We start from the raw sequence: 16,057 nt of genomic DNA on the forward strand, positions 1-16,057 counted from the left end.
CACTCTAGAACCCATGAGCCACAACTGTTGAGCTCGCATGCCACAACTACTGAAGCCCACGCACCTAGAGCCCCTCAACAAGAGAAGCCACTGCAATGAGAAGCCCACACACTGCAACAAAGAGTAGCCCCCACTCGCCACAACTAGAGAAAGCCCACGCACAGTAACGAAGACCCAACACAGCCAAAAATAAAAATAAATAAACAAATAAATAAATAAATAAATTTTAAAAATGTACAGCACAGTGACTATAGTTAACACTGTACTGTATACTTAAAAATTGCTGAGAGTAGATCTTACATGTTAGAACCACATATACACACACACAAAAAGATAAATATGTGAGATGAATCTGTTAACTAACCTAAGTGTGGTAATCATTTCACAATATATATTTATATCAAATCACTTAAACTTATACAATGTTATTTGTCAATTATATCTCAATAAAGCTGAAAAAAAAGAAATGCAAATCAAAACTACAATGAAGTATCACCTCACACTGGTCGGAATGGCTAGCATCAAAAAGTCTGTAGATAAATGCTGGAGAGGTCATGGAGAAAAGGGAACCCTCCTATACTATTGATGGGAATGCATAAGATGGTTCAACCACTATGGAAAACAGTATGGAGGTTCCTTTAAAAACTAAAAATAGAGTTACTATATGATCCAGCAATCCCACTCCTGGGCATATATCCAGAAGAGATGAAAACACTAATTTGAAAAGATACATGTACCCTTATGTTCATAGCAGCATTATTTACAATAGCCAAGAAATGAAAGCAACCTAAGTGTCCAGCAACAGATGAATGGATGAAGAACATGTGGTATGTATATATAATGAATATTACTCAGCCATAAGAAAGAATGAAATACTGCCATTTGCATGTATGGATGGAAATGCATGGATCTAGAGATTATCATACTAACTGAAGTTAAGTCAAAGCCAAATATTATATGATATCATATATGTGGAATCTAAAAAATAATACAAATGAAGTTATTTACAAAGCACAAACAGATTCACAGACATAGAAAATAAATTTATGGTTACCAAAGGGGAAAGGATGGGAGTGATAAATTAGGATTTTGGGATTAACAGATACACACTACCATATATAAAACAGATAAACAACGAAGACCTATGGTATAGCAGAGAGAGCTATGTTCAATATCTTGTAATAACCTATAATGGAAAAAAATCCTATAATGGAAAAGAATCTGAAATAATTGTAAAGGCATTAGGGGAAAAATGTAATTTGTTAGCAGTAGTGGGAAAGGCAAATACTTTTGTGCAACTGGTCAGGTAAGTACAATTTATAAAGTTGTTTCACATATTTGAAAAAAAAAAAGAAATAGTCGTATTTGCAAATGTTGAGTCAGTGAGTTTTCAGTGGCAGTTATTACTAGTTGTTGAAATAAATCTATCTTATGAGTTTTAAATGTTCCAGAAGGGATATATGTACCAATTAATAAAATTATACTGCTACTACATTGTAACAAAGTGAAGAATTTTTGCTGCAGTGGAAATAATTTTTGTTAAATCCCGAGAGACCTTCAAATCCCTCATATTAAGTTATTCAGTCCAAATTAACATAAGCTTTTAACTTGTGTCAAGGCAAAGGAGAAAATAAAATAAAATGTACGTGTTCTATCCTGTGGCAATCAACACACTTGATAGAACTTCCATGATGTTATTGATTTGATAAAAATAGATTAGTAAATGGACATTAAAACTAAGAACAGCAAAATGGCAATGGCTTAGATATTACACCAGCATTGATAAATATTTCACACAAAATGAAAAAATAAGGTTAAAAACAGCCAGAAAAATTATAGAGAAAATAATAAATATGAAATCAGAAAGACTAGTAAAGTTAGGAAAATAGTCTTGGTGAGAGATGTTAGTCAAAGAAAATGAAATTGGGAAGATTCTACTAAAAACATTCTGCGTCATCACCATTATTTCTTGCCTGGATTATTGGAGCTGTCTTTACACTCTGCCATATCTGCATTTATTTCCCTATGGTTTATTCCCCAAACAATAGCCACAGGAATTCTGTTAAAATCTAAGTCAAATCCTGCAATTTTGTCAGAATCATTCAGTTTGTCTCTGCGTAATGCAGTCAGTCTTTAAAAGTTGTCCCTAAAAATAACCTAAAAATCCTTCACTGTTACGGGTAGAATTACAGTCCCTCAAAATAGACATATTGAACCTCTAACCACCAGTACTTTAGAAAGTAACCTTATTTACAGATGATATTATGTTAAAATGAGATCATGAGAGGGTGAGCTCTCATCCAATATGACTAGTGTTCTTATAAAAGGGAAATTTGGACACACACACAAACATGCATGGAAGGAAGCATTGTGACGTTAACAGAACACTATGAGATGAGAGAGGCACACACTGCAGTAATGCAACTGCAAACCAAAAAAAGCCAAGGATTGCCAGCTACCTCCAGATGCTAGAAGAGTCAAGAAAGGATTCCTTCCTAGAGTGTTCAGAGGGAGCATTGCCCTGCCACTATCCTATTTCAGACTTCTAGCATCCAGAACTGTGAAAGATTCAATTTCGGTTGTTTGAAGCCCCAATTTATGATAATTCGTTGTGGTACTCTTGGGAAATTCAGTCACCATACTTCCTAATTTCATGTTCTACTATTCATACTGTTTCATTTTCTACTACTAAGGGAATAGGGGTACTACTATTTCATGAGTTCTGATCCTGCCAAACTGACTGCATTAATATTTTTTTAACATGCTAGACATCTCCTTCTTCAGCACCTGTATGTGCCTTTCCTCTAGTTTTCCTCAAGAATGACTTAAGATTTAGATGTCTACAAAAAGAGTATGTACTTAGAAAGGCGTTTTTTGAACCTCTATATCTAAAATGCCATCCCCCTGCCCCCCAAACCTCTCACCTGGCTTTGTTGACCTTTTAAAGTCACATTCACTTCCCTCTGCTCTCCAGTACCTTCCTTGCCTTTGATGATCACTAATCTGTCCTCCATTCTTATACTGTTTTCATTTTGAGAGTGTTTTTAGATGAAATCAAACTGTATGTGACCTTTTGAGATTAACGTTTTAAACTCAGTATCATTTCCTGGAGATTCATCCAATTATAGCCTGTCTTAATAGTTCCTTTTACTTGCTGTGTAGTACCGATGCTATGACTATACGACAGTCTGTTTGCCAGTTCACAACTGAAGTTCATATAAGATAGTTTCTGTTTTTAGTTATTAGGAATAAAGCTACTGTAAACCTTCATGTACAGGTTTTTCCAAAAACAAGTTTTCACAAATGTCCAAGAGTACAATTGCAGGGATTTGTTGTAACTGCATGTTTATATTTATAAGAAACTGCCAAACTCTTTTGCAGAGTGAATGTATTATTTTACATGCTGACCAGCAATGTATAAGTGATCCAATTTTGCTGCCTCCTCACCAGCATTTGCTATTGTCACTACTTTTTATATTAGGTGTTTTAATATGTTTGCAGTGATATGACTAATACTGTTGAATGGTTTTTCATGTGTTTATTTCCCATGTGACTATCCTCTTTGGTCAAACATCTCTTTTAATTGGCTAATTGGATTGGTTGTCTTTTTAATTTTGAGTTTTAAGGATTCTTTTTTTTTTTTTTTTTTTTTTTTTGTGGTACGCGGGCATCTCAGTGTTGTGGCCTCTCCCGTTGTGGTGCACAGGCTCCGGACGCACAGGCTCAGCGGCCATGGCGCACGAGCCGAGCCGCTCCGCGGCATTTGGGATCTTCCCGGACTGCGCCACGAACCCGTGTCCCCTGCATCAGCTGGCGGACTCTCAACCACTGTGCCACCAGGGAAGCCCCTACTTTTTTTTTTTTTTTTTAAATAATTGGGAAAGCAATAGCCATTTGGGATCAAGAACTCTAAGGAGTAATATAATTTGAAAATCTAATAATCTTATGTTTTTTTCCTTCTAATAACTTTACCCAAAATTTGAGAGAATAACTTTTTTGTTTTTTAAAGTTTTTTTCAGTTTTATTGCAATATACTACATACGTTAAGGTGTATAATGTGATGATTTGATACATCTGTATACTGCAAAATAACTACCATGAAAGGTTAGTTAACACATTCCTCACCTCACATCATTACAATTTTGTGTGTGTGGTGAGAATACTCACGATTTACTCTCTGCAGTTTTCAAAACATTGTGTGTTTTTACAAATTGAAGTTTATGGCAATCCATAAAAGATTTACTCTCTGCAGTTTTCAAATACAGGCATATTTTACTTTATCGTACTTAAAAGATATTGTGTGTTTTTACAAATTGAAGTTTATGGCAATCCATAAACATGAAGCAAGTTTATTGGTACTACTTTTGCAACAGCATTTACTCACTTCACGTCTCTGTCACATTTTGGTAATTATCACATTATGTCATACTTTTTCATTATTATTTTATTTGTTATAGTGATCTGTGATCAGTGACCTTTGATGTTACTATTGTAACTACACCCTTGAGGGAAGGAATTGAATGTAGGCCAATTCAAATAAAAAGGAAGAGTTGCATGTTTTTCAATTTAAATCAAAAGTTAGAAATGATTAAGCTTAGTGAGGAAGACATGTTGAAAGCCTCTTGTGCCAAGTAATTAGCCAAGTTGTAAATGTAAAGGAAAAGTTCTTGAAGGAAATTAAAAGTGCTGCTCCAGCAAACACAAATTATAAGAAACCAAAGCAGCCTTCTTGGTGATGTGGAGAAAGTTTGAGTGGTCTGGATAGAAGATCAAACCAGCCACAACATTCCCTTAAGCCAAAATCCAATCCAGAGCAAGGCCTTAACTCTCCTCTATGAACCCTGAAAGAAATGAGGAAGCTGCAGAAGAAAAGTCTGAATCTAGCAGAGGTTGGTTCATGAAGTTTAAGGAAAGAAATTGTCTCCATAACATCAAAAGTACCAGCTGAAGCGGCAAGTACTGATATAGAAGCTGCAGGAAGTTATCCAGAAGATCTAGCTAATATCATTAATGATTGTGGATACACTAAACAATAGATTTTCAGTGTAGATGAAACAGCCTTCTACTGGAAGAAGATGCCATCTAGAACTTTCCTAGCTACAGAGGAGGAGTCAATTACTGGCTTCAAAGCCTTAAAGGACAGGCTGACTCTTGTTAGGGGCTAATGCAGCTGGCGAATTTAAGATGAAGATGAAGCTCACTTACCATTCTGAAAATCCTAGGGCCCTGAAGAATTATGCTATATCTATTCTGCCTGTGCTCTGTAAATGTGACAGCAAAGCCTAAGGATGGCACATCCTTTTATAGCATATATTTAATTTTTTTAGCCTACTGTTGGACCTGCTCCTCAGGTAAAAAGATTCCTTCCAAAATATTACTGTTCATTGACAATGCACTTGGTTACCTGAGAGCTCTGATGAAGATGTACAATGAGATAAATGTTTTCATGCCTGCTTATACAACATCCATTCTGCAGCCAAAGGGTCAAGGAGTCACTTTGACTTTCAAGGCTTTGTTAAAAAATACACATTATAAGACTATAGCTTATGAGGTGATGTTTGCTCTGAGAGTTCTGGATAAAATCAATTGTAAACCTTCAGGAAAGGATTCACCATTCTAGCTGCCATAAGAGCATTCATGATTCATGGGAAGAACTCAAAATATCAACACTAACAGGAGTTTGGAAAAAGTTGATTCCAACCCTCATGGATAACATTGAGGGGTTCATGACTTCGATGGAGAAAGTCTCTGCCGATTTAGTGGAAACAGTGAGAGAACCAGAATTACAAGTGGAGCCTGAAGTTGTGACTGAATTGCTGCAGTCTCATGATAAAACTTTAAAAGATGCAGAGTTGCTTCTTATAGGTTAGCCAAAACAATGGTTTCTCGAGATGGAATCTACTCCTGGTGAAGATGCTGTGAAGGCTGTTGAAATGACAATAAAGGATTTAGAATATTACCTAAACTCATTTGATGCAGCAAATTTCATTGTCTGATATTAAGAAATTCGCACCCCAACCTTCAGCAACCAACATGAAACTAGTCAGCAGGCATCAAGATCAAGGCAAGAGCCTCCACCATCCAAAATGTAATGACTCACTGAAAGTTCAGATGATGGTTACCATTTTTTAGCAATAAAGTATTTCAAAATTAAGGTATGTACAGTGTTTTTTAGACATAATACTATTGCATAAAAATTAATACACTACAGTAGTGTTTAAACAACTTTTATATGCACTGGAAAACCAAATAAATTGTGTGACTTACTTTTTTCGATATTTGCTTTACTGCAGTGGTCGGGAACCAAACCCGAAACATCACCAAGTTATGCCTGTATGCAATACAGTATTGTTAACTACTGTCATTATGCTGATTATTAGATCCACAGCACTTATATAACTGGATGAATATCTTTCCATTGCCCTCAAACCTCAGCTGCTGGCAAACACAATATTCTGTTTCTATATGTTTGGCTTGTTTTTTGTTTTTGTGATATAAGTGAGATCACACCGTGTTTGTTTTTATATGTCTGACTTACTTCACTTAACATAATGCCCTCAAGGTCAACCCATTTTGTTACAAAAGACAGCATTTTCCCTCTACTATGACTGAATAACATTTTATTGCCACAATTTTTTTCTGCCACACAAAATACTTTTCTGTGCCATATTTCCTTTATCCATCTATTCAACCTAAGTGTGTTGTTTTCCTGTGTTGGCATTTGAGAATGATGGTGCAGTGTACATGAGATGCAGATATATTTTGAGTCGGTGTTTTTGCTTCCTTTATATAAATACCCAAAGAGGTTTTTCTGGATGACTTGGTAGTTCTATTTTTTACCTTTTTGAGGAAGCTCCAAACTGTTTTCTACAGTGGCTGCACCAATCTGCATTCCCAACAGTGTAGGAGTGTTCCTTTTTGTCACGCCTGCTATCTTCTCTTTTTTGAAAATAGCCAATCTAATAGGTATGAGGTGATATTCCACTACTGAGTTTTTGCACTTTCTTAATGTATGTTGGATATTAACCCCTTATCAGGTATGTGTTTGTAAATATTTTATACTATTCTGTAGATTGCCTGTTAATTCTGTTGTTTCCTTTATTATGTAGGAATGTTTCATTTCAATTTCACTTCACTTTACTTGTGATTTTGTTGCCTGCTCTTTTGCTGTCATAGCCAAGAAATTATTGCCAAGGCCAATCTTGAGAAGTTTGTTCCTTACCTTTTCTCAAGGGCTTTGAAACTTTTGGGTCTTATCTTTAAATCATTTTCCCCAACATTATTGAGATATAATTGACATATAACCTTGGTAATTTTAAGGTACACAGCATGATGATTAGATTTACATCTATGCTATGAAATAATACCACAATAATGTTAGTTAATACTTCTATCACCTCACATAGTTACCAATTTTGTGTGTGTGCTGTAAGAACATTTAAGATCTACTTTCCTAGTAACTTTGAAATATGCAATAAAGTATTGTTAACTAAGTCACTATGCTGTACTTTAGATCCCAAGAACTTACACATTTTATAACAGGAAATTTGTACTCTTTGACCATCACCTCCTATTTCTCCCAACCCCACACCTATTAAATACATATACACTCTCTGTTTTTATGACCTCAGCACTTTAGATTTCATAAATAAGTGGGACCACAGAGTTTGTCTTTATCTCTCTGATTTTTTCACTAAGCATAATGCCTGCAAGTTTATTCCATGTGGTCACAAATTGCAGGATTTCCTTTATATGGCTCTATAATATCCATTATGGTAATATATACATTTCTTAATCCATTTAACCATTGATAAACACTTAGTGACTATGCCTTGCATATTTTAGCTAGATATTAATACAGTGGACATGGGAGTGAAAATATCTCTGTAAAGTAACTGATTTCATTTCCTTGAAATATGTAAATTCAGAAATGGAATTGCTAGGTTATATGGTGGTACTATTTTTAGTATTTTGAGGAACATCCGAATTATTTTCCATAGTGGTTGTACTAAGTTACATGCCCATCAACAGTCTGTAAGTGTTCCCTTTTTTCTACATGCTTGACAACACTTTTATGTCTTGTCTTTTTCATAATAACCATTCTAAAATGTGTGAGTTGATATCTCATTGTGGTTTTATTTTGCATTTCTCTTACTATTAGAGATGTTGAGCATATTTTCATGTGTCTGTTCGTCATTTGTAGGTCTCCTATGGGGGGAATATGTCTGCTAAGGTCTTCAGCCCACTTTTAAATTAGATTATTCAACTTTTTAAAAAAGATTGAGTCCTTTGTGTTTGGACATTAGTCCCTTAGCTGGCATGTAGTTGGCAAATCTTTTCTCCCATTCCATAGGAGAATTCTTATACCTCCTATTCCATTGCCTCTTCACTCTGTTCAAGTTTCTTTTTGTGCAGAGGCTTTTTAATTTGATGTTGTCACACATGTTGATTTTTCTTTTTGTTCCCTGTACTTTTGGTATCATATCCATAAAAGTCATTGCTGAGACAAATGTCAGGGAGATTTTTTTCTGTTTTATTCTAGGGATTTTCTGATTTCTGTTCATTTTGTGTTAATTTTTGAGTGGTCTAAGATGGGTGTTCAGTTTTATTCTTTTCCATGTGGATATCCAGTTTTTCCAACACCACTTAGTGTAAAGACTGTTCTTTCTCCATTGTTTATTCTTGACGTTCTTGTCAAATATTAGTTGACTGTACATGCATGAGTTTATTTCTGAGCTCTCAGTCCTGTTCTATTGGTCTATTGTCTGTTTTTATGCTAGTCTCACACTATTTTGATTACTGTAACTTTGTATTATAGTTTGAAACCAGGAAGTGAGATGCATCCAGCTTTGTTTGTCTTGCTCAAAATTGCTTTGGCTATTTTCAGGGTCCTTTGTTGTTTTGTGCAATTTTTTAGGATTGTTATTCTATTTCTAGGAAAATTGCCATTGAATGTTTGATTGGGATTCTATTGAATCTATAGATAGCTTTAGGTAGCGTGAACATTTTAACAGTATTCATTCTTTCAATTCATAAACATGTGATAGCTTTCTATTTATTTGTGTCTTCTTCAGTTTTTGTAAATGTCCTATTTTTTGGTGTACAGGTTTTTTATCTCCTTGCTTAACTGTATTCCTAAGATTTTATTGTTTTTGGTGCTGTTGTAAATGGAAGCATTTTCTTTATTTTCTGTCAGCTATTTTCTTGTTAGTGCATAGAAATGCGACTAATTTTGTATTTCATATCCAACAACATTACTGAATTCATTTATTAGTTCTAACAGTTTCATGGGGTTTTTGGTGGAGTCTTTAGGATTTCCTGCATACAGAATATGTCATCTTCAAACAGAGACAGTTTTACTTCTTCCTTTCCACTTTTGATCCCTTTTATTTCTTTTTCTTGCCTAATGGTTCTGGCTAGGGATTCTAATACTACGTTGAAGAGGAATGGTGCGGGTGGGCATTTTTTATTTGTTCTTGTCCTAGAGGAAAAGTTTTCATCTTTTCACCATGAATATGATGTTAGCTGTGGGCTTGTTAATATATGACCTTTATTACATTTAAAATGTTTCTTCTCTACCCAGTTAGTTGAGAGCTTTAATCAAGAAAGTTTAAAAAATTCTTTCAAACACTTCTTCTGCATGTTATTCATGTGGTTAATTAAATTTATTGATTTGAAAATGTTAACTTCCCTTGCATCCCCAGGAATTATCCCACCTTATCATGTTGATCCTTTTAGTGTGCTATTGAATTTGGTTTGCTAGAATTTTGTTGAGAATTTTTGTATCTAGATGTACAAGGATATTAGCCTGTAAGTTCTGGGTTTATTGTTGTTGTTTTTCCCTTATTATGTCCTTATCTAGCTTTGTTAATCAGGAAAATGCTGGTTTTATAAAATGAGTTTTGAAATGTTGCCTCTTTTTTAGTTATTTGAGAGAGTTTGGGAAGGACTGGCAATAAATCGTCATTAAATGTTCAGTAGAATTCACCCATGAAACTATCTGATCCTGGGTTTCTCTTTGTTGGGAGAGTTTTGAATACTGCATCAATTTCATAAGTCATTATTTGTATGATCAAGATTTTTTTTTGTTTTTTGACTTCTTCATGATTCCGTCTTGGTACATTGTATATTGGTGTTGGTGGAGATTTATCCATTTTTGTCACCCTGTTTGTTAGCATTCTTTATAATGATTTGTATGCTATGGTGTCAGTTGCAATTTCTCCTCTTTCATTTAAAGTTTTATTTATCAAGTTCTATTTTTCTCTTTGTTAGTCTAGCTAAAGCTTTGTCAATTTTATTATCCTTTCCAAATACCAATTCTTGGATTCAGTTTTTTCGTAATTATCTGATTTTTATTTTATTCATTTCCATTTGAAACTTTCTTATTTTTTCCTTTTATTCTTGGAGCTTAATTTTTTTTTAAAAGCTTAACTCTTTTTTCCTAGTCCTTCAGGTATAAGGATAAGTTGTTTATTTTAGATCATTCTTTTCTCTTAATATAAGAATTTATGATTGCTAAAAAAAAAATCATTCCTTAGACTGATTTTGCTACATCCCCAAAGTTCTGGTATGTTGTCATTTTTGTCTGTCTGAAGATAGTTTCAGATTTCCCTTTTGAATTCTTCCTTGACCCATTGATTTTTTCAGTGTGTGCTGTATAATTTTACATATTAGGAATTTTTCACTTTTTCTCTTGTTATTGATTTCTAGCTTCATAACGTTATGATCAAAAAGGATGCTCAATGTAGTTTTGATCTTAAATTTGTTAAGGCTTGCTTTATGTCCCAAGACAGGGTCTATCCTGAGGAATGTTCCATCAGCACTTAAGAAGAATGTGTATTCTGGTACTGTTGGATGGAAGTTCTATATAAGTTTATTAGGTCCATTCTGTGTCTTTATTTATTTTCTAAGGTAGAAAGTGGGATGACATAGTTCCTTACTATTATTATTTTTACTGTTGATTTCTCCTATCAGATCTGTTAATGGTTGATTTAAATATTTATTTAATCCTTCAACATTCAGTACATATATATTTACAATTATTATATCCTCTTGATAAATTGACCCATTATCACTGTATAACGATCTTCTTTATCTCTTGTGAACTATTTTGACTGAAAGTCTGTATTACCTGTGATTGGGAGAGCCAGTCCTGCTCTTGTTTGGAAACTGTTTGGACTATCTGTTTCTATTCCCTCACCTTCAGCTTATGTGTGTCCTTAAAGTTAAAATGGCTGTTGTAGACAGCATATTCTTTTTTTTTTTTAACATCTATATTGGAGTATAATTGCTTTACAATGTTGTGTTAGTTTCTGTTGTATAACAAAGTGAATCAGCTGTACGTATACATATACCCCCATATCCACTCCCTCTTGCATCTCCCTCCCACCCTCCCTATTCCACCCAACTAGGTGGTCACAAAGCACTGAACTGTCTCCCTAGCTATACAGCTGCTTTCCACTAGATATCTATTTTACATTTGGTAGTGTATATATGTCCATGCGACTCTCTCACTTCATGCCAGATTACCCTTTCCCCTCCCCATCTTCTCAAGTCCATTCTCTACATCTGCATCTTTATTCCTGTCCTGCCCCTAGGTTCATCAGAATCTTTTTTTTTTAGATTCCATATATATGTGTTAGCGTATAGTATTTGTTTTTCTCTTTCTGACATACTTCACACAGTATGACAGACTCTAAGTCCATCCACCTCACTACAAATAACTCAATTTCATTTTTATTTATGGCTGAGTAATATTCCATTGTATATATATGCCACACCTTCTTTATCCATTCACCTGTTGATGGACACTTAGGTTGCTTCCATGTCCTGGCTATTGTAAATAGACCTGTAATGAACATTGTGGTCCATGACTATTTTTGAATTATGGCTTTCTCGGGGTATATGCACAGTAGTGGCGTTGCTGTGTCATATGGTAGTTCTATTTTTAGTTTCTTAATGACCTCCATACTGTTCTCCATAGTGGCTGTAACAATTTACATTCCCACCAACAGTGCCAGAGGGTTCCCTTTTCTCCACAACCTCTCCAGCATTTATTGTTTGTAGATTTTTTGATGATAGCCATTCTGACTGGTGTGAGGTGATACCTCATTGTAGTTTTGATTTGCATTTCTTTAATGATTCATGATGTTGAGCAACCTTTCATGTGTTTCCTGGCAGTCTGTATATCATCTTTGGAGAAATGTGTATTTAGGTCTTCTGCCCATTTTTGGATTGTTGTTTGTGTTTTTGGTTTTGAGCTGCATGAGTTGTTTGTAAATTTTGGAGATTAATCCTTTGTCAGTTGCTTCATTTACAAATATTTTCTCCCATTTGGAGTGTTGTCTTTTCATCCTGTTTATGGTTTCCTATGCTGTGCAAAACCTTTTAAGTTTCATTAGGCCCCATTTGTTTATTTTTGTTTTTATTTCCATTTCTCCAGGAGGTGGATCAAAAAGAATCTTGCTGTGATTTATGTCATAGAGTGTTCTGCCTATATTTTTCTCTAAGTGTTTGACAGTGTCTGACATTACATTTAGGTCTTTAATCCATTTGAGTTTATTTTTGTGTATGGTGTTAGGGAGTGTTCTAATTTCATTCTTGTACATGTAGCCGTCCATTTTTCCCAGCACCACTTGTTGAAGAGGCTGTCTTTTCTCCATTGCATATTCTTCCTCCTTTATCAAAAATAAGGTCACCATATGTGCATGGGTTTACATCTGGGCTTTCTATCCTGTTCCATTGATCTATATTTCTGTTTTTGTGCCAGTATCATACTGTCTTGATTACTGTAGCTTTGTAGTATAGTCTGAAGTCCAGGAGGCTGATTCATCTAGTTCTGTTTTTTGTTCTCAAGATTGCTTTGGTTATTCGGTGTCCTTTTTGTTTCCATACACATTGTGCAATTTTTTCTTCTAGTTCTGTGGAAAATGACATTGGTAATTTGTTAGGGATTGCATTGACTCTGTAGATTGCTTTGGGTAGCAGAGTCATTTTCACAATGTTGATTCTTCCAACCCAAGTATATGGTATATCTCTCCATCTGTTTGTATCCTCTTTCATTTCTTTCATCAGTGTCTTATAGTTTTCTTCATACAGGTCTTTTGTCTCCCTGGGTAGGTTTATTCCTATTCTTTTTGTTGTAATGGTAAATGGGAGTCTTTCCTTAATTTCTCTTTCAGATTTTTCATCATTGGCATATAGGAATGCAAGAGATTTCTGTGCTTTCATTTTGTATCCTGCTACTTTACCAAATTCATTGATTAGTTCTAGTAGTTTTCTGGTAGCATCTTTAGGATTCTCTATGTATAGTATCATGTCATCTGCAAACAGTGACAGTTTTACTCCTTTTCCAATATGGATTCTTTTATTATTTTTCTTTCTCTGATTACTGTGGCTAAATCTTCCAACACTATGTTGAATAACAGTGGTGAGAGTGGGCAACCTTGTATTCTTCCTGATCTTAGTTAAATGGTTTCAGTTTTACACCTTTGAGAAGGGTGTTGTCTGTGGGTTTGCCATATATAGCCTTTATTATGTTGAGGTAAGTTCCCTCTATGCCTACTTTCTGGAGAGTTTCTACCGTAAATGGGTGTGGAACTTTATTGAAAGCTTTTTATGCATGTATTGAAATTATGTGGTTTTTAACCTTCAATTTGTTAATATGGTGTATCACATTGAATGATTTAAATATATTGAGGAATCCTTGCATTCCTGGGATAAACCCCACTTTATCATAATGTATGATCCTTTTAATGGATTCTGTTTACTAGTATTTTGTTGAGGATTTTACACCTATGTTCATCAGTGATATTGGCCTTTCTTTGTGACATCTTTGTCTGGTTTTTGTACCAGGGTGATGGTGGCCTCATAGAATGAGTTTGAGAGTGTTCCTCCCTCTGCTATATTTTGGAAGAGTTTGAGAAAGACAGGTGTTAGCTATTCTCAATGTTTGGTAGAATTTGCCTGTGAAGCCATCTGGTCTTGAGTTTTGGTTTGTTGGAAGATATTTAACCACGGTTTCAATTTTGTGGTTGTGATTGTTTTGTTTATATTTTCTATTTCTTCCTGGCTGAGTCTCGGAAGGTTGTGAATTTCTAAGAATTTGTCCATTTCTTCTAGGTTGTCCATTTTATTGGCATATATTTGCTTGCAGTAATCTCTCATGATCTGTTGTATTTCTACAGTGTCAGTCGCTTACTTCACCTTTTTCATTTCTAATGTTTTGATATGAGTCTTCTCCCCTTTTTTCTTGATAAGTCTGGCTAATGGTTTATCAATTTTGTTTACTTTTTCAAAGAACTAGCTTTTAGTTTTATCGATCTTTGCTATCATTTCATTAATTTCTTTTTCATTTATTTCTGATCTGATATTTATGATTTCCTTAATTCTGCTAACTTTGCTTGTTTTTGTTCTTCTTTCTCTAATTTCTTTAGGTGTCAGTTTAGGTTGTTTATTTGAGACGTTTCTTGTTTCTTGAGAGAGGGTTGTATTGTGATAAATTTCCCTTTTGGAACTGCTTTTGCTGCATCCCATAGGTTTTGGGTCATGGTGTTTCATTGTCATTTGCTTCTAGGTATTTTTTGATTTCCTGTTGACTTCTTCAGTGATCTCTTGCTTATTTAGTAGCGTATTGTTTAGCCTCCATGATTTGTATTTTTTACATTTTTTCCCTGTAATTGATGTCTAGTCTCATAACGTTGTGATGGGAAAAGATCCTTGATATGATTACAATTTTCTTAAATGCTTGATTTGTGACCCAAGATATGATGTATCCTGGAGAATATTCCACGAGCACTTGGGGAGAAAGGGCATTCTGTTGTTTTTGGATGGAATATCCTATAAATATCAACTAAGTCTGTCTTGTTTAACATATCATTTAAAGCTTGTGTTTCCTTATTTATTTTCAGTTTGGATGATCTGTCCTTTGGTGAAAGTGGAATGTTAACAGTCTCCTACTATGATTGTGTTACTGTCAATTTCCCCTTTTATGGTTGTTAGCATTTGCCTTATACATTGACGTGCTCCTATGTTGGGTGCCTAAATATTTACAATTGTTATATCTTCTTCTTGGGTTCATCCCTTGATCAATATGTAGTGTCCTTCTTTGTCTATTATAGTAGTCTTTATTTTAAAGTCTATTTTGTGTGCTTACAGAATTGCTACTCAAGCTTTCTTTTGATTTCCATTTGCATGGGCTATCTTTTTCCATTCCCTCACTTTCAGTCTGTATGTGTCCCTAGGTCTGAAGTGGGTCTCTTGTAGAAAACATATATATGGGTTTCTTTTTTGTATCCATTCAGCCAGTCTGTGTCTTTTCGTTGTAGCATTTAATCCATTTACATTTAAGGTAATTATCAATATGTATGCTCCTATTAGTATTTTCTTAATTTTGGGGGGTTTGTTATTGTAGGTCTTTTCCTTCTCTTGTGTTTTCTGCCTAGACAAGTTCCTTTAGCATTTGTTGTAAAGCTGGCTTGGTGGTGCTGAATTTGCTCAGTTTTGCTTCTCTGTAAAGCTTTTAATTTCTTAATTGAATCTGAATGAGATCCTTTCTGGGTAGAGTAATCTTGGTTGTAGGTTTTTAACTTTCATCACTTTAAATATGTCCTGCCACTTCTTTCTGGCTTGCAGCGTTTCTGCTGAAATATCAGCTATTATCCTTATGTGGATTCCCTTGTATGTTATTTGTTGTGATTCCCTTGCTGCTTTTAATACTTTTTCTTTGTATTTAATTTTTGATAGTTTGATTAATATGTGTCTTGGTGTGTTTCTCCTTGGATTTATCTCTGTGCTTTCTGGAGTTAATTGACTATTTCTTTTCCCATATTAGGGAAGTTTTGAAATATAATCTCTTCAAATATCTTCTCAGTCTCCCCTTCTTTTTCTCTTCTTTTCTGGGACCCCTATAATTCAAATGTTGTTGCATTTAATGTTGTCTCAGAGGTCTCTGAGACTGTCCTCAATTCTTTTCATTTTTTTTTTTTTTTATTTTTCTCTGTGGTAGTTATTCCCACTATTTTATCTTCCAGGTCACTTATCTGTTCTTCTGCCTCAG

The sequence above is a fragment of the Stenella coeruleoalba genome (assembly GCF_951394435.1).
Source record: "Stenella coeruleoalba genome assembly, chromosome: Y".
Taxonomy (NCBI): Eukaryota; Metazoa; Chordata; class Mammalia; order Artiodactyla; family Delphinidae; genus Stenella; species Stenella coeruleoalba.